The following is a 27,594-nucleotide window of genomic DNA, read 5'->3' as shown; positions in this document are numbered from 1 at the left end:
GACTCTGGAATCCCTGCTTGGCGGGCCCTCTGAGACAGAAAACGGCACTCTTCCCTTCACACCGAAAGTCACCAAACCGTTGAGAGCCAGGCAGAATTCTCACAGAGGCAGAATCTCTAATGGCCATAGAGGCCAATCATCCATTCCATATCCAAGGGAGACACAGAACCCAGTCAGAAAGCCTGTGCTCCCTCATCCACGTTGCCCTAATTTCTGATCCCGAGACACTGCCCTAACGGTCTGCAGACGGGGCCTGCCATTACTTAGCCCCTCACCTAACCCCAGTTTGTGTGAAGATTTTGTCCCTAAAGCCCTGGCTGACAGGCCCTCCAGGATGAGGCCTCTGGAGCCATAGCACAGGATTCTGCCTGCCCTCCCAAAGGAAACTTTGCCCGTCACATTAGCACAATTCCTCCATATTGGGAGACACCTGCAAGGCCTCTGATCCCACCCAATTTCGTTGGCCACTCTGGACAGAAATGCACAGTCTGACACATGCCAGACACCTACCTCCAGGCAGACACCCAGGTCAATGGCCCTGAGTCAGAAGATGGAAAATGACATGCCCCTAGGACCTCAACAGAACCCTAGCTGAGGTTTGCAGGCATCTGTCCTCAGAGAAGAGAAGAGAAGCTCTTCTCCCCCAGAAGAGAAGCTTGCTGTTCCGAGCAGCTCACAAGCCCCAGCCTGGGAAAACCTCCATGGCCTCATGAGGCCACACTTCTATTCATCTAGCATCATGCACACAAATTCCAGCATGAGCGAACATAAGACACTCGCCCTGACTCAGGTGTTGGAGATCTCGTGTCAGACACTGCACATTGGAACTACCATGTGCTCGGCACTGAACAGAAATGGCGCTTGTGCATGCAGACTTTCGTCCTCACCCTTTTGGAAAACACGCCCTCCGATTTGGGAATTCTAGAGCCACAATGGAGCCTTCGCCCTCCATCTAAAAATAAGGGTCCTATGGGTCTGCCCATAATCCCCATGTGAGGATCAATCTGCACGGCCCTAGACGGAACCCCAATACCCAGACCGACTGTGCACTAATGCTCTGTGTGACACAGCCTGAGCCCCGACTTCCAGTCATCACCCAAGGTACCGGGTGCCATCTCCTGCCAGTGGGACCAGCCATGGCCGAGGCTGTCATGTCTACCCAAACTGGGTGTTCAGGCATCTGTGCCCAGACCATAACTCAAATCCCGGCCTATGGGGGCACCACAAGCACAAAGGAGCACTCTTCCTTCCCCACAGCAGGAAAAGCTTACTGTGAAGATGGGGGTCACACCCTCAGAGTGGGAGCAGCATCATAGCCCATGACCACGCCCATCCAGGAGGTCTGATCTGGGCACAACCAGGCATTGTGACCACCATCCTGAGCCTGCTTTCAAACAAGCCCCATCGCTAGCTGTACCAGGAGCCCGCATTTCGGGCCTGCCATGACCCTAGGCGCAAATCCTCACCCTCGGTCTGGTTCTCCAGGCACCTGGACCCAGAGCTGACTCTGGAAGCCCTGCTATGGCGGGACCCCTGAGACGGAAAACAGTTCTCTTCCCTTCATCCAGAAAGACACCAAAACCTTGGGAGACATGAAAAATCCCCACAGAGGCAGAATCTCCCATGGAACATGAGGCAACCAATCCATTCCATGGCCAACCGAGACACACAACCAAGAGAGAAAAGCCTGCGCTCCTGCCCCACCGTCAACCTAATTTCAGATCTCGAGGCACTGCCCCCACAGTCTGCAGATCGGGCCTGCCATCACCTCACCCCTCACCCTAAACCGAGTTTGTGTTTACAGACTTTTGTCCCCAAAGCCCTGGCCCACAGGCCCTCCAGGATGAGGCCTCTTGAGCCACAGCACAGGACTCTTCTGCCCTTCTGAAGGATATTCTGCTTGCCACATTTGCACAAACCCTCCAGATTGGGAGACACCTGCAAGGTCCCTGATCCCACCCAATTTTGTTGGCTGCTCTGGACAGAAATGCACAGCCTGACACATGCCAGACACCTACATCCAGGCAGACACCCAGGTCAATGGCCCTGAGTCAGAAGATGGAAAATGACATGCCCCTAGGACTTCAATGGAACCCTAGCAGAGGTCTGCAGGCATCTGTCCCCAGAGGAAAGTTTTGGAGTGTAAGGGTCCATGATCAATGTTAGGAGACTATACAAAGCGAAAATCAAGCAAAGCTTTATTTCAAGCCAAGCATCGAAAATCAAAATGATAGTTTGGTGCCATTTCTTACGTCTAGCAACGACAATGAGGACACCGCTCTTGATGACAAAGAAGCGTGCATGACGAGGATGACAATCCTGACAACACAGACTCTGCTCCCCATGAAACCACTGTGACAAGGCTGCTCCCCAGACGAAGCCGCTCTGGACGAGGTTACACGCTGGATGAAGTCCACTCCCGATGATTAAGACGCCGCTCAGGACCAGGCCACTCTCTGATGAGGCCGCAATCCGAGGATGCAGCTCCCCGGAATGATGCCGCCCTGGCGAGTCTGTGCCTCGGGGCAGCGAGGCCAGTCTCGCTGGGGCCACGATGAGGAGGGTCGTGGGCTGCGCTGCTGCTCGGGGAGGCAAGGCCAATTGTGGTGGCGCTGCTTAGGGCAGGGCAGCTCCCAGCAATGCTGCTCCCGATGCTCCTGAAGCTGGGACGCTCCCCACGACCCTGACGCTATCACTCCTACGACTACCCTAACGTCTCCCAATGGGCCAGTCTAATGGCTACTCTAACTCCTCCTACTACTCTAAAGGCTATTCTATCTCCTTCTACTTTTCTAAGGGCTATTCTAACTCCTCCTAATTCTCTAAGCGCTATTCTAACTCCTCCTACTTTCTAGTGGCTATTCTAACTCCTCCTACTTCTCTAACGGCTATTCTAACTCCTTGTACTTCTCCCACCCCACCCAGCCTCACAGACTAACCTTTATAGAGGTGGCTAATCCCGGCACACAGACAGTTGGCCAATGAGATTTCAAATCACCACAGTTAATATATGCACACCCCCTGATTGGATACGGTTATCTGGCTTGGCCCGCCCCTATATCCTATATCCGGGATTTACAAGTAAGTTCCTCTGGCTAACAATGCCCCTACATTCACCCCTTTTCTTTGGAAATTTTTCAAATCCTTGACTTTTCACCGAGTTCTATGTTCTCATGATGTAAGGGGGTTATATTGAGCATGTAAGACAAACTTTTTATCGCTCCAATTTTCTTGGGTACAAATAACATTAGGGAGTTGTTAGTGCAGGTGCCAAAAGTAACAGTAGTGCACAGTCAGCTGATGAGTTAGCCATTCAAAGTTTTGTATAAGCTTTTCCATTTTTTTCCTAATTACGTACATCTAATTTCCCATCTATAAGTTACATGAACAGGTAACAATAGGAGCAAAAATAAACTCGCAGTTTTTTTTAGGTTTCGCTTTAGTCCATGGTCAGCAGAGTCTGTCAACTGCAGCTTCCGTCTCTGGGGGGCATACTCGTCCTTGGCTCGTTTGACATACCCGCATGAATCCAGGACCTAATTCCCTCTACTTTTACAGTAAATGGTCCCTTCCAGCGAGGCTCCCAGTTTCCCCCTTGATAGCGATGTATCCTAACCAAGTCCCCAGGTTGGTAAGGATGTGGTTCCACTTCTGTCTCCATCCCAGTGTGGGCAGTCCCGATCCCTGAGTGGGCTTTTTTTTTAGGACAGACTGTAATCCCTGCAGTGACTGGAGTACAGACTGATCAAACATTTGTGCTAGGACAACCTCTTGTAGTCAAGGACAGAGAGGGGGGTCTTCCAAACCTTATTTCAAATAGGGTCCACTTGCTTAAATAGGGTGTACATCATGCCCCGAGGAGGGAGATTGGAGGGAGATCCACCCATCCACCACTAGTCTCCAGAATTAGTTTTGTAAAGGTCTCTTTAAGAGTCTGGTTCATTCTCTCTACTTGCCCAGAACTCTGCGGTGGGTAGTCACAATGTAGTTTCCAATTAGTGCCCACAGCCTTGGCCAATGCCTGTGAGACTGAACTCACAAATGCAGGGCCATTGTCTGACCCAATTGCGAGAGGCAGCCCAAACCAAGAATTATTTCTTCTAGTAGCTTTATGGCTACCACTCGTGCCGTCTCATGTTTGGCGGGAGAAGCCTCTACCCAGCCTGAAAATGTATCTACAAAAACTAACATGTACTTGTGCCCATATTTTCCACGTTTCATTTCTGTAAAATCTATTTCCCAATAAATTCCTGGTTCCTTCCCTCTTTCTCTTTTCCCTCTTCCCATTTAGGTTCTTCCCACATGAACTGCCTGGCATTGAGCACATCTATCAACTACATCCTGAATCATACGCCCTAATTTAGAAACCTGGAACTGCTTGCCTATAAGCTCCTTGAGTTCGCGTATCCCCAAATGAGTACCGTGATGTATCTGGTCTACTAACTTTTTGCCTAGTCTTCGAGGAAGAATTATTTTTCCTGCTTCGGTCTTAGCCCAGTCCCCATCATAGTCTAATTTAACCCATTTCTGTCAATAATTTAAATCTTTTTTCTGAATAATTCAGTTTTTCTGGTAGGGCGGGAGTTGGGAGTGTAACTAGTTCTTGTACTCTTTCTCAGACTGCTAGCCTTGCGGCTTGATCTGCTAATTGGAATCCTTTTGAAATCAGATCAGTCCCCTTTTGGTGGCCCGGTCAATGCATAACAGCCACAACTTTTGGGTCCCAATAGCCTAGAGGAGAGCAAATATTTCTCCTCTGTTTTTAATTCCTTTTCCTTCTGCTTTTAATAGGTCCCTTTCATTATAAATAGCTCCATGTATATGTAAATTAACAAAGGCATATCTGGTGCCCATATAGATGTTGGCGGTTTTACCTTTGGCCACATGCAGTGCCTTAGTGAGTGCAATCTGTTCCGCTTTTTGTGCCGAAGTTCCATGTTGCAGTGCTGCTGTCCAGAGTTTCTGCTCAGGAGAAACTACCGTAGCCCCCGCATACCTCTTTCCATTGACCATGTAGCAACTCCCATCTGTGAACAGAGTCATCTCGGCTTCCGGGAGGGGAATGTCTCTTAGATCTGGCCTTATTCCTGCAAATTGGGTTAGGACATCCACACAGTCGTGTGGGTGGTCAGCCAGCTCCTCTGGCAGCAGCGTGGCTGGATTTTGCACTGCCAGGGGCTGGAAGGTCACTCTTGGTTCATTGAGGTAGAGGGCCTGATACCCCCTCACTCAGGTGTTTGTCATCCATCGGTCTGGTGGAGGCTGGAGAAGGCCCTCAATAGCATGGGTGGTGGTCAAGAAGAGATTTTGGCCCTAATTCAATTTACTTGCATTCTTGACCAGAAGGGCCGTGGCAGCAATTATGCAGAGTCAAGAGGGGAATCCAGTCAGTATTGGATCTAGATTCTTGCTAAGATATGCTACTGGCATTTGCCAATGCATTTGCCAATGCCCCAGATTCTGAGTCAAAACTCCTTTGGTCACGCCTGTATTTTTTATCCACATACAAGTGGAAGGGCTTGGGAACTTCTGGGATGGCCAATGCACTCAGTACAGCTGTTTGTAATTCCCAAAATGCTCCTTCAGCCTCAGCTGTCCACTCTATCATAGTGAGCCCCCTCCCCCTTTTGCCAGTTCATAGGGAGGATGGGCAATCTTCATAAACCGCAGTATCCAGAGCCTACAGTAGCCCACCATCCAAGAAACTCCCTGACTTGTCGGGACATGGTGGGGCACGGGTATCGTATGAAATCCTGTTTCCTGGACTCAGTGAACGCACTCCCTCATGGAGATCAGAGCTTAGATATGTGGCATGGCTCTGACAGACCAGTGCTTTCTTTGCCAATGCCCTTTTTCCTGCAGAGACTATAAGAGAGCTCTCATCCCCCGCAAACATGACTCATACCCCTCAGTGGCTACTAGCAAGTCATCAACATACTGTAGCAGAGTGACTACCGATTTGGAGCTTCTGTACTCATGCAAATCCTTGTGTAGGGTCTCATCAAAAAATAATGGTGGGTGAATTAGTGAATCCTTGGGGAAGTCTTGTACAGGTGAGCTGGCCTTGGAATCCTTCCCCTGTGTCGGACCACTCAACAGCAAAAAGGCTTTGAGATTTCCTTGCTAAAGATATGCAGAAAAATGAATCCTTGAGATCTAAGATGGTATACACAGTTCTTTTGTGGCCCAGGAGGGCCCAGGAGGGAGAGTAGAATACAGGGAATAGGCACCATCGGGTGGATATCTTCAACCTGTTTATTAACTTCTCACCAGCCTGAATGGGTCAGTACTCCACAGTCTCGGCCTTTCTGATGGGCAGCAGAGGTGCATTCCATAGAGATTTGCAAGGAACTAGGATCCTGTCTCCTCGGAGGTTGTTAATGTGCTTTCTGATCCCTTCCTTTGCGTCACGGGGAAGGGGGTGCTGCCGAATATGAACAGCCATAGCCATTGCCTTTAATTGTACCACCACTGGAGGTTGTACCCTGACCAAGCCAGGGGGCTTCCCTTCTACCCAGACCTTGGGAAACTCGACTTGTAGGATTTGGAGAGGGCTCCCGCCTTTGTCTCCTCAGGTTTTGAGACTGGTTCATAAAGGAGGTATTCATCTACTGCTGTCATAAGCACCTCTACAGTGTGTTGTCTCAAGGTTACAGTCATGTCTACTTCCGAGAACTGAATGCCAGCTTGTAACTTACGGAGGAGATCTCTTCCCATCAAGTTATATGGGGCATTAGGGAGGACCAAATTTCGATGTTTCACTACTCCCGAGGCCAAATTTAAAGTCCTTTCTGTGCCATTTACTCCTTGTACTCAAACTTCCTCTCCAGATAGTTTTCCAATAGGTTTAAGTAGTGATGAAAACTTGGCTCCCGTGTCCACCAAAAAATCAATTGACTTCCCTCCAATTCAATGTTTACACTATTGGCCAGCATTGCCATCTTCCTTTTGGGGCACTCCCTGGCGCAGTGCCCTTTTTCCTCACAGTAAGCACACTGACCTGAATCTAAGTATTCCCACCTACCTTCTCTGTGCTTAGGCTTTTCCTTCCATTTACTATCCCCTACCTATCTCATGTAATGTCAAAACCCAGCCAGCTTTTTGTCTGTTTTTCATCCTACTGTGCATCCCTGTTCTTAAACACTTTTTCTGATATTCCCAATAGCTCAATCAGATGCTTCCCTTCAAATCCTTCAATTTTCTGAAGTTTCATCCTTATATCTGGGACCGACTGACTGCCAAAAGCAAGATTCACTGCCCCCTGATTTTTGGTTGCCTTAGGGTCGATCAGGCTATGCATTTTATAGACCTCAATGAACCTTTATGGAAAGCTCCTGGAGACTCATTCTTACCTTGAGTCACCGTACTACTTCTGGTTTAGTACGAGTGCAACTTTTACTTCTGGAAATTCATTTCCAGGATTTCAACATATCAAAGAACCGTATTTGTTCTGAAAGTCTCCTATATGAATTTCCTTTAAGGCAGAATTCATCTTACAAGGGAATTAAAACAATTACAAATGACAAAAATCTCAGAATAGACATGGTTAAATATCAAATGATGATCCTTATCAAAACATTAAAACGTTAGAAAATGTATAGAACCTCTAGAGTAGTTACAGCATTTACCCAAATATAACCCAAGGTTTATCAATGATTTAGCAGTACTCCCTGAGTAACTTAGCATATCATGGAAAAGCCTTATGAGTCAAAGAGATCTCATTTACAATTCTGGGTGGGCAAAGAAAACCATTTACATTTTCTTAGAAACATCTCAATCTCTAGTGAAGACTAAATATTAACCAATTGTGAAATGTTGCAATAGCACTTAAGCACAAAACATGTTTACCAACATATTTCAAAAGCACAAACCTAGTTCCAGCACTTCATCCCATTTGTCATCCAAGCAAAACTTCAAAGCTTCAGTTTACCAAAGATTCTGAAATCTACTTTAACAATAACCCATTAAAACCCTGAGACAGACAATTAAACATCAGTTCAGTCATCTCTTTGCTAACAGATTTCATGTTCAACCTGGGCTCATTCCACTTCAGACGCCAAGCTTTCCACCAGCAAGGGGGAGGTGCTAGGCAGTCTACATTGGGCCAGAGAAGGCAAGGAATTCCCCGAAAAAAAAGGGAGGTTTGTCAGCTGCTTGGGAATATTCCTTAAAGTCTCTGTCCTGACTTAGACTCACCCCAGTTGGCTTCAGTTATAGTCCTTAACACACAAAATGAGTGAGAAAAAAGCCCCATATCTATTATGAGAAACAGAGAGATGAAATCCAGAGTCCCCTTACTCTCTGCCTGTCTCATTCCCCCAAACAAAACAAACAACACAGCAGACAACAACAACAAAAAAAAAAAAAACCAAGACAAAGACAACTGCAGGCCTAGCCATCTTGCTACTGGTGGGAATTTTCTAGGGGGACTCAAACCCCCTGACCGCCTAGGGGTACTCGAACCCCCATGACCGCCTCGGGGAACTCAAACACCCAATGACCGCATAGGTGGATGTGAAACCCCTGACTGCCTATGGGGATCAACCCCCCTAGTGACCGCATAGGGGGACTCGAACCCCCTGGTGTCCATCTAGGGGAACTCGAACCCCCTGACCATCTAGGGGGACTTGAAACCTCCCCGACCACAAAGGGGGACTCGAACCCCATGTTGATCTACCTACAGAGGAATGGGGCATTCCCGCATCCACACCAACCCTGGAGAGCATAGCTGTGTCCAGCTTCTCCCCGGTGGGCCATACTCTGGAGCTCCAACCAGACAGTTGAACAAGATCTCAACACCTCCGGAGGCTTTTTCCATAAATTCTGATGCTGGCTCAGCTCTCGTTGTTTGATCCCGGGCGAGGCCCCAATCTTAGGATCTGTGATCGAAAGGAATGAGACTGACACAAAGCGAAAATCAAGCAAAGCTTTATATCACGCCAAGCATCGAAAATGAAACAGACAGGTCGGGGCCATTTCTTATGAAGAGGTGACGACGAGAGGGCACTGCTCCCGAAGACAAAGAGGCGAGGATGATGAGGACGAAAACCCTGACCACACAGACTCTGCTCTTCTAGGTGTCCTACAATAAGCACCCATAGACATTCATTACAGTCAAGGATTTCTCTAAGTCCATTGTAATGTTCCATCATTCTTCCTTCTCTCCTTCGCTTTGCTTCTCTTTTTCAAAGTACTTGTATTCCAGGTACCTCAATGGATCCTCTGGTTCTGCAAGCTTCCTGAAATTTGCATCCAGTGTGCTAACAAATTTTCTTCATTTTATTTAAATTTTTTTTAATCACATTTTTTGCTATGGTCTGAGACACCCTGATTCCATCTAGGTTTTGCTGATCCAGAGTGAGTATCCTGGCTTCTGCTTAAATCCTCCACCTGGCATGTGACATGTACAGGCTTCTCTTTGATTTCATGCCCATGACCAGTTCCTGCTATTTTGCCTCGGCATGATTTGATTCTTCAATCATTGCCTTAGTTCAGGTCTCTGTATTCTTCTCTGTATTCGAAAAGCACCTTCTGTTTTCTACCCTGAGAGTTATTTCTTTAGGATGAAGATGCCATGGAGCACCACTGGCTGACACTTGATGGAGTCTCCAGTATATGTGGCATGCCCACTGACTTGGTTGTGGCTGTCCAATCTCTTCTGGGCCAGTCTTCTGAAGAGGCACTCGTTGCCTTCCATTCGGAGTGTTTGGTGTCTGGGCTGCATATGATGGGGTTTAGATTGGTCGCCTCTGGTGTGCCTATGAAAGGAGACTTTCACCCAACTCAACCTGACTAAGGCCTGCTGAATGCTGTGTTCAAGAGAGGATGTGGACAGGGCTTTCTTCTAGTCACAAATGGAGGGTCTGTTATCCTGTTACTAAGCAACACGGCCTGAGGAAGTTAGTCCCAACAGGTTTCCAGGGTTGGGACTACGTGATTGCAGGTTAGCAATTAATGTGTGCACAGTCCTGTCTCAGGCTTTATGCTGACGGTGCTAGAGCCCCAAGATTCTTATACCCCCATCGAGGCATCTTCACAAAGAGTGCCTATCATGGGTGCACAAGAAACAATATCATACCACTGAGTCAACAAGTATTGTTTCTGATCATGGTTTCAAAGCTGCCTGCAACCGGTTGCTTGCTGGTGTGCTCTGCAGGGGAAACACAGTATTCTCTGGAGTCTATGTCTGTCAAGCATTCTGATCTGAGGTACCCATGCCTCAAGACCCTTTGGTTGCAAGTACTCCTGACATTCAGAGCATCTCCATCTCTACGCCAACAGCTATGGATCAGCATCCAACTTGTGGGTTCCCTTGTGCTCCTCCCTCCTGGGCCTTTGTCTTTGGCCATGGATCCCTGCCCTCTGAAGCACCAACCATCCACTTCTGCCCTGATACATGTCTACACCCTTCTCCCATGGTCCTTGCGACTTCTTCTCACCTTCGCCATGGAGTTTGATTTCAAGGCTTCAGGTTCACTGACGCCATGGTTCCATTGATATGGTCATCTTCCTGTTGTGCTGATGGCTGAAGACAAGCCTGGAGCTCCCAGACATTTTTGCAGTCTCCCTGTCCTTCCAATGCACCACAGACTCTGACCCATCCATAAGCAAGAAGGAATCTTGAAACTTTCCACATGTGACAGAAAGGTGGTGAGCATTGGGCTGCAGCCCAACTGTCAGTCACAGAAAAACAAATAACATACGATTTCACTCACTCGTGGAAGGAAAGGAACATGTGAAAAAGCAAGAAAAAGGTGACACACAATGAGAGTCAAAACAGGCACACAAAATTTGGTGTTTGTTCCGCGGCAAGTTACAGAGAGTCTGTCTTTCTAAGAGAGGATTAAATGGGACATTCATTGCAGAAAATGTGGCCGAACGAGATGGAACATGAATTTCAATATGTTTGAAGGTGAATTGTGATCCAAAGAAGAGTGTCTTCATATCTCATAAAATACCATTCTAAGCGTTTTGTGAAACAAGCCTCCCTCTCACCTTCCCCCAACCCACACACCTAAAAGAGTGCCACAGAATGTAGGGAGCAAGTGAGAAGTAACACTCATGAAAACAAACCTCAGAGAAAATACCTTAAGGAAAAAAAGTATCAACATCAGAAAGCGACAAAACTGGAAATGTTAACTTCTTACATATCAAGAATTAATTAAAGGGGCACCTGGGTGGCTCAGTGGTTTAAAGCCTCTGCCTTTGGCTCAGGTCATGATCCCAGTGTCATGGGATCGAGCCCCACATATGAGTCTCTGCTCAGTGGGGTGCCTGCTTCCTCCTCTCTATGTCTGCCACCCTGCCTACCTGTTATCTCTATCTCTCTCTTTGTCAAATAAGTAAATAAAATCTTTAAAAAAAAGAATGAATTAAAGCATTCAGGACTAAACCCTCCTAAACAACCTAACCTAAAAGTCTCCTACACACAAGTATGCCAGCAAATCCAAGACCTGAGAGAAAAGGATAAATTCCAAGACACATACTCACTATTAAAGCTAGGTCATGAACATACACATCTGACGTCTTAGGGAATGACGAAAGTGTTTGAAGCATTCCTCACACACCTCCCAACACCCAAAAAGCCAGGTCAAACCAATTTGCTGGTCAACACTCCGAGACATTTAAGGAAGTCAATGGTGGTTCTTCTCATCTATTCCCAAAATGTAGGAAGAAGGAAGAATCTAATTTGCAATGTCCAAAGACCTAATACAGATAAGGACCTCATAGGAAATCAATTGCATACCATTTTAATCAGTAAGATAATAAAACTATACTTCATTTCTTCCCTCTTTCTTTCATCATCTACATGTGAAACAGCCTGTTTTTCTTTCGTTTCAATACTTATTCTTTTGTTCAGGAAGGCAGCCTTTCATCCGTCATACTTTTGTGAGATAGTGTTCCCTGACTCTTTAATTGCATACACCAACTGAAGCACCCACCGCCCGCTTCTTCTCTAAGACATGTCTACACTCTTCTCACATGGTCTCTGTGACTTCTTCTCTCTTTCGCTCTGGAGTTTGATTTCAAGATTTCATGTTCATTGACACCATGGTTCCATTGATGTGGTCATTTCCTGTTGTGCTGATGGCTGAACGTAAGCTTGGAGCTCCCAGATATTTCTGCAATCTACCTCTCCTCCAAATGACCACAGATTCTTACCCACCATAAGCACGAAGGAATTTTGAACATGGCACATGTGGCAGAAAGGTGGTGAGCATTGCGCTGCGTCCCATCTGTCAATCACAGAAAGACAAATAACATAAGATTTCACTCACTCATGGATGTAAAGGATCATGTGAAAAAGCAAGAAAAAAATGTACACAAAATGAGACTCTAACCAGGCACACAAAATTTGATGTTTGTTCCACGGCAGGTTAGTGAGAGTTTGTGTTTCTAAAAGAGGATTAAATGGGACAATCATTGCAGGAAATGTGGCTGAACAAGATGGAACATGAGTTTCAATATTTTTGAAGGTGAATTGTGGTCCAAAGAAGAGCGGCTTCATATCTCTTAAAATATCATTCTAAGCGTTATATGAAATGCACGCACCCTCCCACCCACTCACACACCTACACTTAAAAGAGTCCCACAGAAGTTAGGAAGCAAGTGAGAAGTAGCACTCATGGAAACAAACCTCAATGAAAATACCTTTAAGGTAAAAAAAGGATCAAAATCAGAAACTGAAAAAACTGGAAAAGTTAACCTCTTACCTATGAAGAATTAATTAAAGCATTCAGGACTAAACTCTCCTAAACAACCTAACCTAAAAGACTCCTACACAGAAGTATGCCTGCAAATGCAATACCTGAGAGAAAAGGATAAATTCCAAGAAACATACCCTCTACCAAGATTACGTCATGAATATACACATCTGACGTGTCAGGTAATGACGAAAGTGTGTGATGCATTCCACAAACACCTCCCAACACCCAAAAAGCCAGGTCCAAATCAATTTCCTGGTATGCACTCTGAGATATTTAAGGAGGCAATGTCAGTTCTTCTCATCTATTCCTGAAATGTAGGAGGAGGAAAAAATCTAAATAGCAATGTCCAAAGACCCAATTCAGATAAGGACCTTATAGGAAACAAATTGTATACCATTTTAATCAGTAAGAATATAAAAATATACTTCATTATTTTCCTCTTTCTTTCTTCAACTACATGTGAAACAGCCTGTTTTTGTTTCTTTTCAGTACTTTTTCTTTTGTTCAGAAAGCCAGCCTTTCATCCCTCATACTATTGTGAGATAGTGTTCCTCGATTCTTTAGTTGCATATACCACCAAGTGCTTATCAACAGCATATGTGCCACATCACCTCCATACCATTGAACAGTTCCCTCATTCCTGGCATGTCTCTTCTTTCTGTAACCCTCACCTTGGTTCCCAGAGGCCCGAGTCTCTCCTGGATTGTCTTCCTGTCTGACTTATTCTCTTTCCGTTTTCCCTTGCTTTTACTCATGTCCATGGTACTCCTCATGGGCCACAGGAGTGAAACCATATGATATTTCCCTTGGACTGCTTCCGTTTTCATTGAGAATAACCCAGCCCTGTGTCACTCATGTCAAAGCGAGTATTGGGACATCATCCTGCTCGAAGTCGCAGGTATCATCTGTTGCCTGGTTGGACCACACCTTCTTTATCCAGTAGCCTATTGAAGGGCATCTTGGCTCCTTCCAGTGTTCTGCAAGAGAGGGCATGGCAGGCCATCGATTTAGGAAGTTCCTTTTCCTCCAAATTAAGACAGTTGGTCAACATAGCTCTCCGCATGACCTCAGCATATAAAGTGAATTGATGATGACATGGTGTGCTGTTCAGGGCTCTTCTTTCAGGGGTAGTGATCATGAAAAATGTCACTCTCCTTTTAGCCTTTGCAAAGGTGTTTAAGGTAAACATAGACAGGTAGACAGAGCCCTCACCCCTTACAAATGGTGTTTCAGAATACAAGGCGATAAGGAACTGGAGATCACAATGCATCCATGCCCTAGCACTTTTCCTTGAAATGTGACTTCCCTTCACTTATTCCTTCCCTTTTCTTCCAAGCTGACCTATCACCAAAGGCAGACCCGTCTCCCGAGAACAGATTGGGAAAAGAACTTAAGAAAGTTCGCTCTCACCCAGAGGATGTCAAATCTCCAAGAGAGCTCATGATACCCCAGAGGCCTCCCTGTTGATTGAGATCTCTAGACATTGCAGTGGAAATTGGAACACCTTAATCTCTCTGGAGTAGTGTTGGCCAATAGAATGGTATACCAAATGTCATTTTCTTTTCTCTTTATATAGAAAAGTGAAGTGGGAAAGAAACCTCAAAGACCACCTGAGTTCATGATCAGGCAAACACGGCTTTTTTTTGGGTCCTTCCCAAGGCTTCCTACCTAAAGCCATAGGACGCATAGCTCATGAGAGAGGGATTGCTGCTTCAGTGAAGTCAGATTCTGTGATGTCACAATGTTTTGAGCTCCTAGCAAACACTCCTCCAAAACCATGTCTAATCACTCCACATGGCTTTAGTAGTCATGTGTCAGCCAGGAGGTGCCAAAGCTCTCCCAAACCATTGGAGCCACCTGGGTATTTCACCAAGACAGTTTGCGAAGCGAGTCGGTGTCATCTTCTCCATTCGAATGTATAGTCTTTGGCCGGGACTGTCACCACCAGCCCTCTGCACTCCTGAGAATGGCAAGGATGCACATTTCCATCTTACCCCCGAAAGGTCAAGAAATGGTAGGACTACAACCAAGCCTCAGGCCAGGGACTCCACGCTCCGCACATGTGCATGGTCCTCTGACCCAATCAGGACCCTTGTGACCAGGAAAAGGACCACCCGAGGAAAGTTCCCAGTGAACACCCACAACCATGCCAAAGACATGCCTGTAGTCATCAAGAGCGAGGACACAAGTTCCTCTAGCTTCCCCAGTGACCATACCAAGAAGGCCTCCCCATCATCCAAGCTGACCAAGCACCAAAGGCAGACCCTACACCCTAGAACCTTAGGCCCAGGACGGACTCATCGGTTTGGAGCCAACAGGAGCAAGCACGGAGCCTGGTGGAGGAGAACCATTGCCCATGTGAAGCCGTCTGAAAGGCTTCTGTGCCAGGTTCAGGAACACAACCTGTATCTACAAAAGGATGCCTTGAAGAGGATTCAACAGCCTAAAATCCCTGATTAGCACCCCTGCAGAGTGGTGCAGTTTCCTTCTGTGAAACTCAATGGAGATGTTGCTGCACAAGGCTGACTTAAGGGTTGCATTTTCATTCCGCAATTGTTTTCATGGGATAAACAAACAGTGCCTGTTGCAGATGATGGGCTTGTTCTAGAGGAGCCAGGTGAGGAGGAACAATGGGAGAACAAGGGACCATTGCAGTGGGGCAGAGAGTGGATGCTTCATCCTGATGGGAAGATGCAGGAAGATGAAGAATAGGAGAACAAACAAGTTAGCCAGAGCCAAGCTCTGGCATTTTAGGATGGTGGGAGGTGCTCTGGACCTGGCTGCGTTACATAGGAGCATAGGTCCAAATTGAATAAAGCATCCTCTGGCCCCAGTCAATCCTTATCTACTGTTTCTTGTTGTTGTTGTTGTTGTTTTTCAACGATGTGCTTGCATGAGACAGAAAGAACATAATCAGTGAGGGAGCAGGAGAGGGAGAAGCCGACTTGCCTCTGAGTGGGGAACCAGAGATAGGAGATATTGCAATGAGCCTGGGATAAGGAGTAGAGCTGAAGGCCGCTTCTGAACTGATGGAGACCCCCCAGGATCCAATCTTTGTCTTCTTAACACATCATTGTTCTACACAAGAACTCCTGTTCTGTAATTTTTCAGAAAAGCAGCGGATACAGATTTTTGGTCGGGCTGGTTTGACTTGCTCTAAACAACTTGCTTCTAGAGCTGGCATAGCTGGACGACTTGAAGTCAGAGATGTGGCTTTAGAAACACTGTTCTGCCAAGCATATTATGGTTAACAGAATTCCTCCATTGCTTGCTTTTGCAGGGAGAATGACACTATGTCTTTTGTTGCTCTACTTCTGTGGATGTTGCTAGGAGTCTCCTGGTCCTCAAAATCTGGATTTCTGATTCTGCCCCCAGATGAAGGATGTTTTCAACTCTGATTTCTCTAAGAAATGTGAGGCCCTCTTTCTCTCTCTCTTCTAGGTCTCCTACAATACGCACATAGTAACATTGTTTGCATTTAAGGATTTCCCCAAGTCCAGTATCATGTTCCATCATTCTTCCTTCTCTCCTTTACTTTGCTTCTTTGGTTTCCAGTACTTGTCTTCCAGGTAACTCTTTGGATCCTCTGGTTCTGCCAGCTTCCTTGACATTGCATCCAGTCTGCTAACAAATCTTTTCATCCGGGCCTCTTAGTTTTATATTTTTTTATAATATTTATCTCTGTAGTAATAGAATTCCTGATTCCTTCTATGTTTTTCTGATGCAGAGTGAGTATCCCGGCTGCTGCTTGAAATCCTCCATCGTGCATGTGACATCTATAGGTTCACTTTGATTGTGTGGCCATGATCATTTCTTGTTCTTTTGCCTCAGCATCAGTTGATTTTTACATCATTGCCTTTGTTCTAGGTCTTTGTCTTCTTCACTGTATTCAAAAGTTGCCTTCTGTTTTCTACCCTGAGGGTAATTTCTTTAGGAAGAGGAGATTAGGGAGTGCCCAGGGACTATCACTTGATAAAGTCTCCAGTGTTTGTGTCATGCAGTCTGGCGTTGTGTTGTGTTGTAAACTCTCCCTTGGGGGAGTCCTCTGCAGAAGCACTCATTGTCTGCCATTTGGAGGGTTTGTTGTCTGGACCGAATTTGGTGAGGATTAGCTTGGTGGGCTCTGGTGTGCCCGTGAAAGGAGACTTTCAGCCCACTCAATAGAAGCTTAGTTCTATTATTTCTCCTGCTGAATGCTGTTGTCAGGAGAGAGGATGTGGGCATGGCTTTCTCCTAGTCCCTACGGGCTGGTCTGTTCTCCTGCGTCCAAGCAAAGTGGCTTGAAGAAGTCAGTCCCAACAGTATTCCAGGGTTAGGACTTCGTGTTTGCATGTTATGCAGCTAATGTCCTTACTGTCCTGTCTGTGGTCACTAGCTTGGTCTTGATGCTGGTGGTTAGAGAGGCACTAGCTTCATTTGCCTGCATCAAGGCAACTCCACGAATGTGCCTATAACGAATGCACCACAAGAAAAAATAATCATACCACTCTGTCAACAGGTATTGATTCTGATAATGGTTCCCAGGCTGTCTGAAGCTGGTTGTTTGCTGGTGTCCTCTCCCGGAGAAACACAGTGTTCTCTGAAGTCCATGTCTGCCAAGCCTGCTGATCTGAAATCCTGGACCTCAAGAGCCTTTGGTTGCAAAAACTGGAGCCATTCAGACATTCTCATTTGCTATGCCAACAGCTAAGGGTCAACATTCAACTTGTGGGCTCCCAGTGGGCTCCTCTCTCCTGGGCCTTGCTATTTGTTCATGGTCCCCTCCCTTTGAAGCATAAATCATCCACTTCTCCCCTAAGCCTTGTCTATACCCTTCTCCCATGGTCTCTGCAACTTCTCTTTCACTGTGGCGTGTGATTTCTAGGCTTCAGGTCCATTGACGCCATGTTTACGTTGATGTGGTGATCTTCCTGTTGTGTTTATGGCTGAAGACAAGCCTGGAGCTCCCAGACACTTCTAACATCTCCCTGTCCTTGAAATGAAATGCAGATTCTTACCCAGCCATAAGCAAGAAGAAATTCTTGCCCCTTGCTACAAAAGGGTGGCAAAAAGGTGAAGTGTATTGGGCTGTGTCACATCTGTCAGTCTAAAAGGACAATTAGCAAATGATTTCACTCCTTCAGGGAAGTGAAGAGACACGTGAAAAATAAGAAAAATATACAGACATTGAGACTCTAACTGGGCAAACAAAATTTAGTGTTGGATCCAAGGCAGGTTAGTTAGAATCTGTGTTTCTAAAAGATGATTAAAAGAGACATTCATTGCATTAAATATTGCCAAATGAGATGTAAAGTGAGTTCCCAATGCATTTGGAGGTGAATTGTAATCCAAAAAAGAACAGCTTCATATCTCATAAGATATCATTCTAAGCGTTCTATGAAACACACACACACACACACACACACACACACACACACACACACACACACACTTAAAAGAGTCACACCGAAGTTAGGTAGCAAGTGAGAAATAGCACTCATCGAATCAAACCTCAGAGAAAGCACCATAAAGGAAAAATCACAGAGAATCAAAGTCAGAAACCGACCAAAATGGAAAAGATAAACCCTTACCTATCAAGAATTCATTAAAGTTTACAGGACTAAACTCACCTAAACAACCTAACCCAAAAGACCTGTACACACAAGTATGCCAGTAAATCCAATACCTGAGAAAAAAGGAAAATTCCAAGACACATATCCACTACCCAGACTAGGTCATGAAACATAAAAATCTGACATCTCATCTAATGATGAAAGCATTTGAAGCAGTTCTCAAACACCCACCAACACACAAAAAGCCAGGTTCATATCAATTTCCTGGTTCACACTTTGAGACATTTAAGGAAGTCAATGTTGTCTCTTCTCATTTATTACCAAAATATAGGAAGAGGGAAGACTCTAATTTACAATGTCCAAAGACCCAATTCAGATAAGGACCTTATAGGAAACCAATTGCATACCATTTTCATCAGTAAGATAATAAAACAACAATTTATTTTTTTTCTTTTTCTTTCTTCATCTACTTGTGAAATGGCCTGTTTTTCTTTCTTTTCAATATTTTTTCTTATGTTCGGGAAGCCATCCTTTCATCCATCATACATTATTGACTTAGTGTTCCCTGATTCTTTGGTTGCATATACCACCGAGTGCCATCATCATATATGCCACACCTCCTCCATACCCATTAACCTGTTCCCTCATTCCCGGCATGTCTCATCATTCTGTAACCCTCAGCTTGGTTCCCAGAGTCCTGAGTCTCTCCTGGTTTGTCTCACTTTCGTTCTTCATCTCCTTCCATTTTCCCTTCCTTCTACTAATTTCCATCGTATTCCTCATGTGCCACTTATGAGGGAAGCCATATGATATTTCTCTTGGTTTGCTTGTATTTCTCATTGAAAATAACCCAGTACTGTGTCATTCATGTCAAGGCAAGTATTGGGGCTTCATCCTCCCTGACGTGGCAGGCATACTCTGTTGCCTGAATGGACCACACCTTCTTTATCTATCATTCTTCCTTCTCTCCTTTGCATCACTTAATTTTTTTCCGGTATCTGTCTTCCAGGTAACTCATTGGATCCTCTGGTTCTGCCAGCTTGCTGGACTTTGCTTCCAGTCTCATAAAATCTTTTTCATCAGGACCTCTTTTTTTTTTATCACCTTTATCCCTGTGGTTCAAAACTCCATGATGCCTCAGAATGAATTGATTCTTCCATCATTGCTTTTGTTCTAGGTCTCTGTCTTCTGCTCTGTATTCAAAAAGTGCATTCTGTTTTCTACCCTGAGGTTAATTTCCTCAGGAAGAAGAGCTCATGGAGTTCCCCGGGCTGACTCTTGTGGGAGTCATTTCTTTCCTATTTCTTCATCTACGTGTGAAACGGTCTGTTTTTCTTTCTTTTCCATATTTCTTCTTACATTTGGGGAGCCAGCCATTCATCCATCAGAAGTTTTTGACATAGTGTTTCCTGATTAATTAGTTGCATATGCCACCGTGCACTCATCATCATATATTCCACACTTCCTCCTTAGGGGTTGTTTGGGGAGGAGTGGATGCTAACCCATTAAACAGAACCCTCATTCCCAGCATGTCTCTTCATTCTGTAACCCTCAGCTTGGTTCCCAGAGTCCTGAGTCTCTCCTGGTTTGTCTCACTTTCGTTCTTCTTCTTCCATTTTCCCTTGCTTCTACTAATATCCATGGTGTTCCTCATGTACCAAATGAGTGAAGCCATATGGTATTTCCTTTGTCTGCTTGCCTTTTTCATTGAGAATAACCCAGTCCTGTGTCACTCATGCCAAGGCCCGTATCAGGGCTTCATCCTCCCAAATGGCGGAGACCTACACTGTTTCCTGGATGGACCACACCTTCTTTATCAAGTAGCCTTTGGAAGGGCATCTTGGCTCCTTCCTTGGTTCTGCTAGAGTGGTCATGGCAGGCCATCAATGAAGGCGGTATATTTTCCTCTGGATAAAGACAGTTGGTCCTCCCTGCACCCCCATAACCATAGCCTGTAACGTTAATTAATGATGACAAGGAGGGCTGTCCTGGGCTCTTCCTTCAGGGGTAGTTATAACGCAGAATGTCACTTTCCTTGAAGTCTTTACAATGCTGTTTAAGGTAAAGTCAGGTACACAGAGCCCTCATCCCTTAGGTCTGGTGTTTCAGAGCACTAGGAAATGAGGACATGGACAGCACAAAGAATCCATGTCCTAGCACTTTTCCTGGAAATGTGACATTCCTTCCCTTATTCTTTCCCTTATATTCCAAGCTGACCAAGCACTAAAGGCAGACCCTCTACCCTAGAACCCATCGGGAAATGAAGCTAAGAAAGGACGCTCTCAGCCATAGGATGTCAAAGCTCCCAGAGAGTTAATGCTAGCCAAGAGGCTCCCTCTTTATTGAGATCTCTAGAAATTGCAGTGGGAAATTGAACACCATGCTCTCTCTCGAGAAATGTTGGCCTCAATAATGGTACACGGAACGTCATTTAGTTTTCTCTTGGTATTGAAAGGGGAAGTGGTAAAGGAACATAAAAGACCACCTGAGTTCATGATCAGGCTAGCACGGCTTTTTTCTGTCTTTGCCAAGCCTTCCTACCTAAAGCCATAGGACACATAGGTCATGAGAAAGGGATTGCTATGTCAGTGAAGTCAGCTACTGTGATGTCACAAAGCTTTAAGTCATAGCATCCACTCCTCCCCAAAACAACCCCTAATCACTACATCTGGCTGGAGTAGTCATGGGTCAGCCAGGAGGATCCAAAGCCCTCCTAAAAAACTGAAGCTGCCTAGATATTTCACCAGGACAGTTTGCAAAGCAAGTCCGGGTCACATTCTCCATAGCTGAATTTGTAGTCTTTGGCCGTGACTGTCACCACCAGCCCTCTGAACTTCTGAGACGGGCAAGAATCCACAATTCCATCTTACACAAGAAAGGTCAAGGAAGTGTCAGGACTAAAACCAAGCCTCAGGCGAGGAACTCCACACTCTGCATATGTGCATGGTCCTCCCACCCAATCAGGACTCTTCTGACCAGGAAAAGCGCCACCCGAGGAAAGCTCACAGTGAACACCCACAACCATTCCAAAGATATGTCTGGAGTCTTCAACAACGAGGACACGAATTCCTCTAGCATCTCCAATAATCGTGCCAAGAAGACCTCACCATCTTCCAAGCTGTCAAAGCATCAGAGGCAGACCTTATAGCCTAGATCCTTAGGCCCATGTCAGACTCCTTTGTTTGGAGGCCACAGGAGCAAGCATGGGGCATGTTGGAATAGAACCATTGCCCACGTGAAGCCATCTGAAATAATTTTGTGTCAGTTTAAGGAAGACTACGTTTATTTACAAAGGACACATTGAAGAGGATTCAATAGTGTATGATCCCTGAGCATTCCCTCAAGGTAGTGCAGTTTCCCTCTGTGGAACTGACTGGAGATGTTGCAGCACAAGCCTGCACGAACCCTCCCATTTCCATTCCAAAAAGATTTTCATGGTATAAACAAACAGTGCGTATTTGTTGCAGAAGTTGGGCATGTTCTAATAAAGCCAGGTGAGGAGGAAAAATGGGAGAAAAATGGGCCATTGCAGCAGGACAGAGAGTGGATGCTCCATGTTCGTGTGTAGATGTGGGAACATGAAAAGAGGAGAACGAGGAAGCTCAGAACAAATGACTGCCATATTGTAATGGTGGTAGATGCTCTGGACCCGGCTGCATTTCATAGGAACTATATGTTCCAAATTCAATAAACCATCCTCTGTCCCCAGTCAATCCTTATCAACTGTTTCTTTTTGTTGTTGTTGTTTTGCCATGATGTTAATGCATGTATTTGACGGAGAGAGACAGAGAGATCATATGCAGGGAGGGAGCTGGAGAGGGAGAAGCAAACTTGCCTCTGAGCAGGGAAACTGAGGTGGGAGACAATCCAATGAGCCTGGAACCAACAGCTGAGCTGAAGACCATCTCTGAACTGATGGAGACACCCAGGGACACAATCTTTGTCTTCTTCACACCTCATTTTCTTTTTTTTTAATTTCTTTTCAGTGTAACAGTATTCATTGTTTTTTACACCACACCCAGTCCTCCATGCAATATATACCCTCCCTTATACCCACCACCCCTTTCCCCCAAACTCCCATCCCCTGCTTCATGAAGAACCTCAGGTTGTTTGTCACAGTCCATAGTCTCTCACGGTTCACCTCCCCTTCCAATTTCCCTCAACTCTCTTCTCCTGTCCATCTCACCTTGTCCTCCATGTTATTTGTTATGTTCCACAAATAAGTGGAAGCTTATGATAATTGACTCTCTCTGCTTGACTTATTTCACTCAGCATAATCTCTTCCAGTCCCATCCATGTTGTTACAAAAGTTGGGTACTCATCCTTTATGATGGAGGCATAATACTCCATCATGTATATAGACCATATCTTCCTTATCCATTCATCCGTTGAAGGACATATTGGTTCTTTGCACATTTTGGTGACCGTGGCCATTGCTGCTATAAACATTGTGGTACAGATGGCCCTTCTTTTCACTACATCTGTATCTTTGGGGTAAATGCCCAGTAGTGCAATTGCAGGGTCAGAGGGAAGCTCTATTTTTAATTTCTTGAGGAATCTCCACACTATTCTCCAAGGTGCTGCATCAACTTGCATTCTCACCAACAGTGTAAGAGGGTTCCCCTTTCTCAGCATCCTCTCCAACACATGTTTCCTATCTTGCTAATTTTGGCCATTCTACCTGGTGTAAGGTGGTATCTCAATGTGGTTTTAATTTGAATCTTCCTAATGGGTAGTGATGATGAACATTTTTCTTGTGTCTGATAGCCATTTTCATGTCTTCATTGGAGAAATGTCTTTTCATATCTTCTGCCCATTTTTTGATATGATTATCTGTTTTGTGTGTGTTGAGTTTGAGGAGTTCTTTATAGATCCTGGATATCAACCGTCTGGCTGTACTGTCAATTTCTTCCTGGTTCAATTTTGGGAGTTTGTAGTTTTCCAGGAATGCATCCATTTCATCTAGGTTGCTTAGCTTATTGCCATGTAACTGTTGATAATAACTTCTGATGATTGTTTCTACTTCCTTGGTGTTAGTTGTAATCTCTCCCTCTTAGTTCATAATTTTAATAATTTGGGCTTTCTCTCTTTTCTTTAGGATTAGTGTAGCCAATGGCTTATCAATCTTTTTGATTCTTTAAAAAACCACCTTCTGGTTTCATTGATATGTTCTTCTATGTATCTGATTTCTATCTCATTGTTCTCTGCTCTATAGGGATTATTTCCCTTCTTATGTGTGGAGTTGGTTGGATTTGTTGTTGGTTTTCCAGCTCTTTTAGGTGTAGAGACAGCTGGTGTATTCTGAATTTTTCAATTTTTTTGAGGGAGGCTTGGATGGCTATGTATTTCCCCCTTAGGACCACCTTTGCTGTATCCCATATGTTTTGGACAGAAGTGTCTTCATTTTTATTGGTTTCCATGAATTGTTTAAGTTCTTCTTTGATCTTATGATTGATCCAAGCATTCTTAAGCAAGGTATTCTTTAGCTGCCAGGTGTTTGAGTTCCTTCCCAACTTTTCCTTGAGATTGAGCTCCAGTATCAAAGAATTGTGATCTAAGAATATGCAGGGAATGTTGTCAGTCTTTTGCATTGGTTGAGTCCTGATTCATGACCCAGTATGTGGTCTATTCTGGAGAGGTTCCATGTGCACTTGAGAAGAATGAGTATTCTGTTATTTTAGGGTGGAATGTTCTGTATATATCTATGAGGTCCATCTGGTCCAATGTGTCATTCAATGCTCTTGTTTCTTTATTGACTTTCTGCTTTGATACTCCGTCTATTACTGAGAGAGACCCGTTAAGATCTACTACTAAGAATATATTCATATCAATATGACTCTTGATCTTGATTAATAGTTTTCTTATGTAATTAGGTGCTCCCATATTGGGGCGTGGATATGTACAATTGTTAGATCATCTTGGTGGATAGTCCCTTTAAGAACGATGTACTGTCCTTCTGAAACTCTGACTACAGTCTTTAGTTTAAAATCTAATTTATCTGATATGAGAATCACTATCCCGGCCTTCTTTTGAAGCCCATTGGCATGAAAGATTCTTCTCCATCCCTTCACATTCAGTCTGGGTGTATCTTTAGGTTCCAAATGGGTGTCTTGTAGACAACATATGGATGGGTCCTGTTGTTTTATCAAATCTGCAACCCTGTGTCATTTTATGGGCACATTTAGGCCATTCACATTGAGAGTGATTATTGATAGATACGTTTATTGCCATCGTGTTACCTTTGAAGTCTTTCTGTCTGTAGCTTGTCTCTATATTTCTGTTCAATGATATTCTTAGGATTTTTTCTCTTTTATAGAACCCCCCCTTAATATTTCCTACAGTATCAGCTTGGTGCTGCATAGTCTTTTAAGACTTTCCGGTCTTGGAAACTCTTTATCTCTCCATCCATTTTAAATGTCAGTCTTGCTCGATAAAGTATTCTTGGCTGCATGTTCTTCTCATTTAGTGCACGGAATATATTTTGCCAGCCCTTCCTGGCTTGCCAGGTCTCTGTGGACAGTTCTGACGTTATTCTAATGGGCTTTCCTCTGTATGTAAGGACCTTCTATGTCCTAGCTGCTTTTAAGAGGGTCTGCCTACAGTTATAATTCTTAATTCTTACTATCAGGTGTCACGAGGACACTCGAGAATCTATAATCTTGGGGGGAAACCGTCCTGCCTCTAGCACATGAACGCTGTTTCCTTTATGAGATTGGGACATTTTCATAGACAACTTGTTCCACTATATCTTCTCGATTTCTTTCTTTCTCCTCCCCTTCAGGGATTCCAATAATTCTGACGTTGCAAAGTTTCATGGCATCATTTATTTTCCTGATTCTGTTTTCGTGGCTTCTGAGCTGTTTGTTCCAGCCTTCCTCCTGATCCTTTCTCTCTGTTTGTCCTCCATATCACTAATTCTATCTTCTGTCTCAGTTACCCTAGCTTTTAGAGAGTTTAGATTAGATTGGAACTCATTGAGAGCATTTTGAACATCATCCCTGGTGGCTTTCAGTTCTGCCCTCATCAATTCTGTTTGGTCATCCATGGCTTTCTCCAACCTAGCTATTGCCTGGATAAGTGTTAGCCTGATTTCCTTTTCTGACATATTGTCTATGTCGATAGCCATTAGCTCGGTTGCAGAAGGTCCATCCTCTGTATTTTTCTTCTGTTGGGCATTCCTCCTCCTAGTCATTTTGGTGAGAGATGACTGAACGGATGTATCTGGATGTATTGAGTGTGGTGCAGTCAAGGTACACCCTAGAACGATTCTGAGCCATCAGGATTTCCCACACAAATGACAGAAAAAAGAAAAGAAAAATAAGAGAGAGAGAGAGACAGGAACAAAACGAACGATAAAAGAGAAGGCTTAGCCCAAATGTGCCCCAAGGTAAGATTTATGAAGTATACAAACATAAACAGACAAACAGAAAGACCGATAAATGTAGATGACAAGAGAAGAAAATTATATGCGCAAAAAAAAAAAGGAAGAACCTCGTCAAAAGAACCCCAAGTATAAGATTTATATACTGTCAAACAAAGAGAAATACACAGAAATTCTGGCGGAAGGAAAAGATGGGAGAGTGGTTATAAATTCTCAGTGTGGGCGAGGAGGGTTATTTTGATTCTTCCTGGATGCATCATGAAGTCTTTGTTAAAGGAGTCAACTTTCCGGGGCGCCTGGGTGGCTCAGTGGGTTAAAGCCTCTGCCTTTGGCTCAGGTCATGATGCCAGGGTCCTGGGATCGAGCTCCGCATCAGACTCTCTGCTTCGCAGGGACCCTGCTTCCTCCTCTCTTTCTCTCTCTCTGCCTGCTTCTCTGCCTACTTGTGATCTCTGTCACATAAATAAATAAAATATTTAAAAAGAAAAAGGAGTCAACTTTCCTACAATAAAGGGGGAATAAAAATTGGTTGATCTATAGGGGTAGCATTGATTGGGGAAAGTGGATTACCTTGAAATTTAACTCTATATGTATATTAGAAAATAAAAATTTTAATAAAAGAATAAACTAAACTAAACTAAAATTAAAAAAATAAAAAAATAGCAAAGCGAAAGAAAAACACAGGTGTATGTTTCAAAATGTTCAGGTTAGAAGGTTATTAAGGATTTCGATGTACTGGACATTTTTATTAGTTTTGGGAAGCTAGACTTTGATTTATCAGAAGTTTTTGACATATGTTCCCTGATTATTTATTTGCATATACTACCGAGTGCTCATCATCATGTATGCCACACAACCTCCATACCCATTAACCAGATCCCTCATTCCTAGCATATCTCATTCTTCTGTAACCCTAAGCATGGATCCCAGAATCCTTAGTCTTACTGGTTTGTCTCCCTTTCAGACTTCTTTTCCTTCCGATTTCCCTTGCTTCTACTAATGTTTATGGTCTTCTAAATGCACCACATAGGGGAGGAGTCAAGATGGTGGAGAAGTAGCAGCCTGAGACTACATCAGGTAGCAGGAGATCAGCTTGATAGCTTATCTAAACATTGCAAACACCTACAAATCCAATGGGAGATCGAAGAGAAGAAGAACAGCAACTCTAGAAACAGAAAATCAACCACTTTCTGGAAGGTAGAACTGGCGGAGAAGTGAATCTAAAACGACGGGAAGATAGACCACGGGGGGAGGGGCTGGCTCCTGGCAAGCGGCGGAGCAACGGAGCACAAAATCAGGACTTTTAAAAGTCTGTTCCACTGAGGGACATTGCTCCAGGGGCTAAACCGGGGTGAAGCCCACGCGGGGCAAGCGTGGCCCGAGGCCCCGCAGGGTCACAGAAGGATCGGGGGTGTCGGAGTGTCGGAGAGCTTGCAGGTATTAGAACGGAGAAGCCGGCTGCAGAGACAGAGCCGAGGACTGAACTCTCAGCTCAGGGTTACCTTGTACTGGTCGCGGGCTGGGTGAGCTCGGAGCGCGGCTGGAGGCTGGGGATACGGGAGTGATTGGGTGCTGTCCTCTGGGGGCGCACTGAGGAGTGGGGCCCCAGGCTCTCGGCTCCTCTGTGCCAGAGACTAGGAGGCCGCCATTTTCATTCCCGTCCTCCGGAACTCTACAGAAAGCGTTCAGGGAACAGAAGCTGCCAAAAGCGAACCCGAGCCGATTACTTAGTCCAGCCGCCGGTAAGGGCGGTGCAATCCCGCCTCGGGCAAAGACACTTGAGAGTCACTACAACAGGCCCCTCCACCAGAAGATCAACAAAATATCCAGCCAGGACGAAGTTCATCTATCAAGGAGAAAGCAGATTCAATTCCTAAGACAGCAGAGCAATTCCAGAGGAGGAGAAAGCAAAGCATGGAACTCATGGCTTTCTCCCCATGATTCTTTAGTCTTG

Source organism: Meles meles, chromosome Y (assembly GCF_922984935.1).
Source record: "Meles meles chromosome Y, mMelMel3.1 paternal haplotype, whole genome shotgun sequence".
Lineage (NCBI taxonomy): Eukaryota > Metazoa > Chordata > Mammalia > Carnivora > Mustelidae > Meles > Meles meles.
This window is presented reverse-complemented; position numbering follows the sequence as displayed.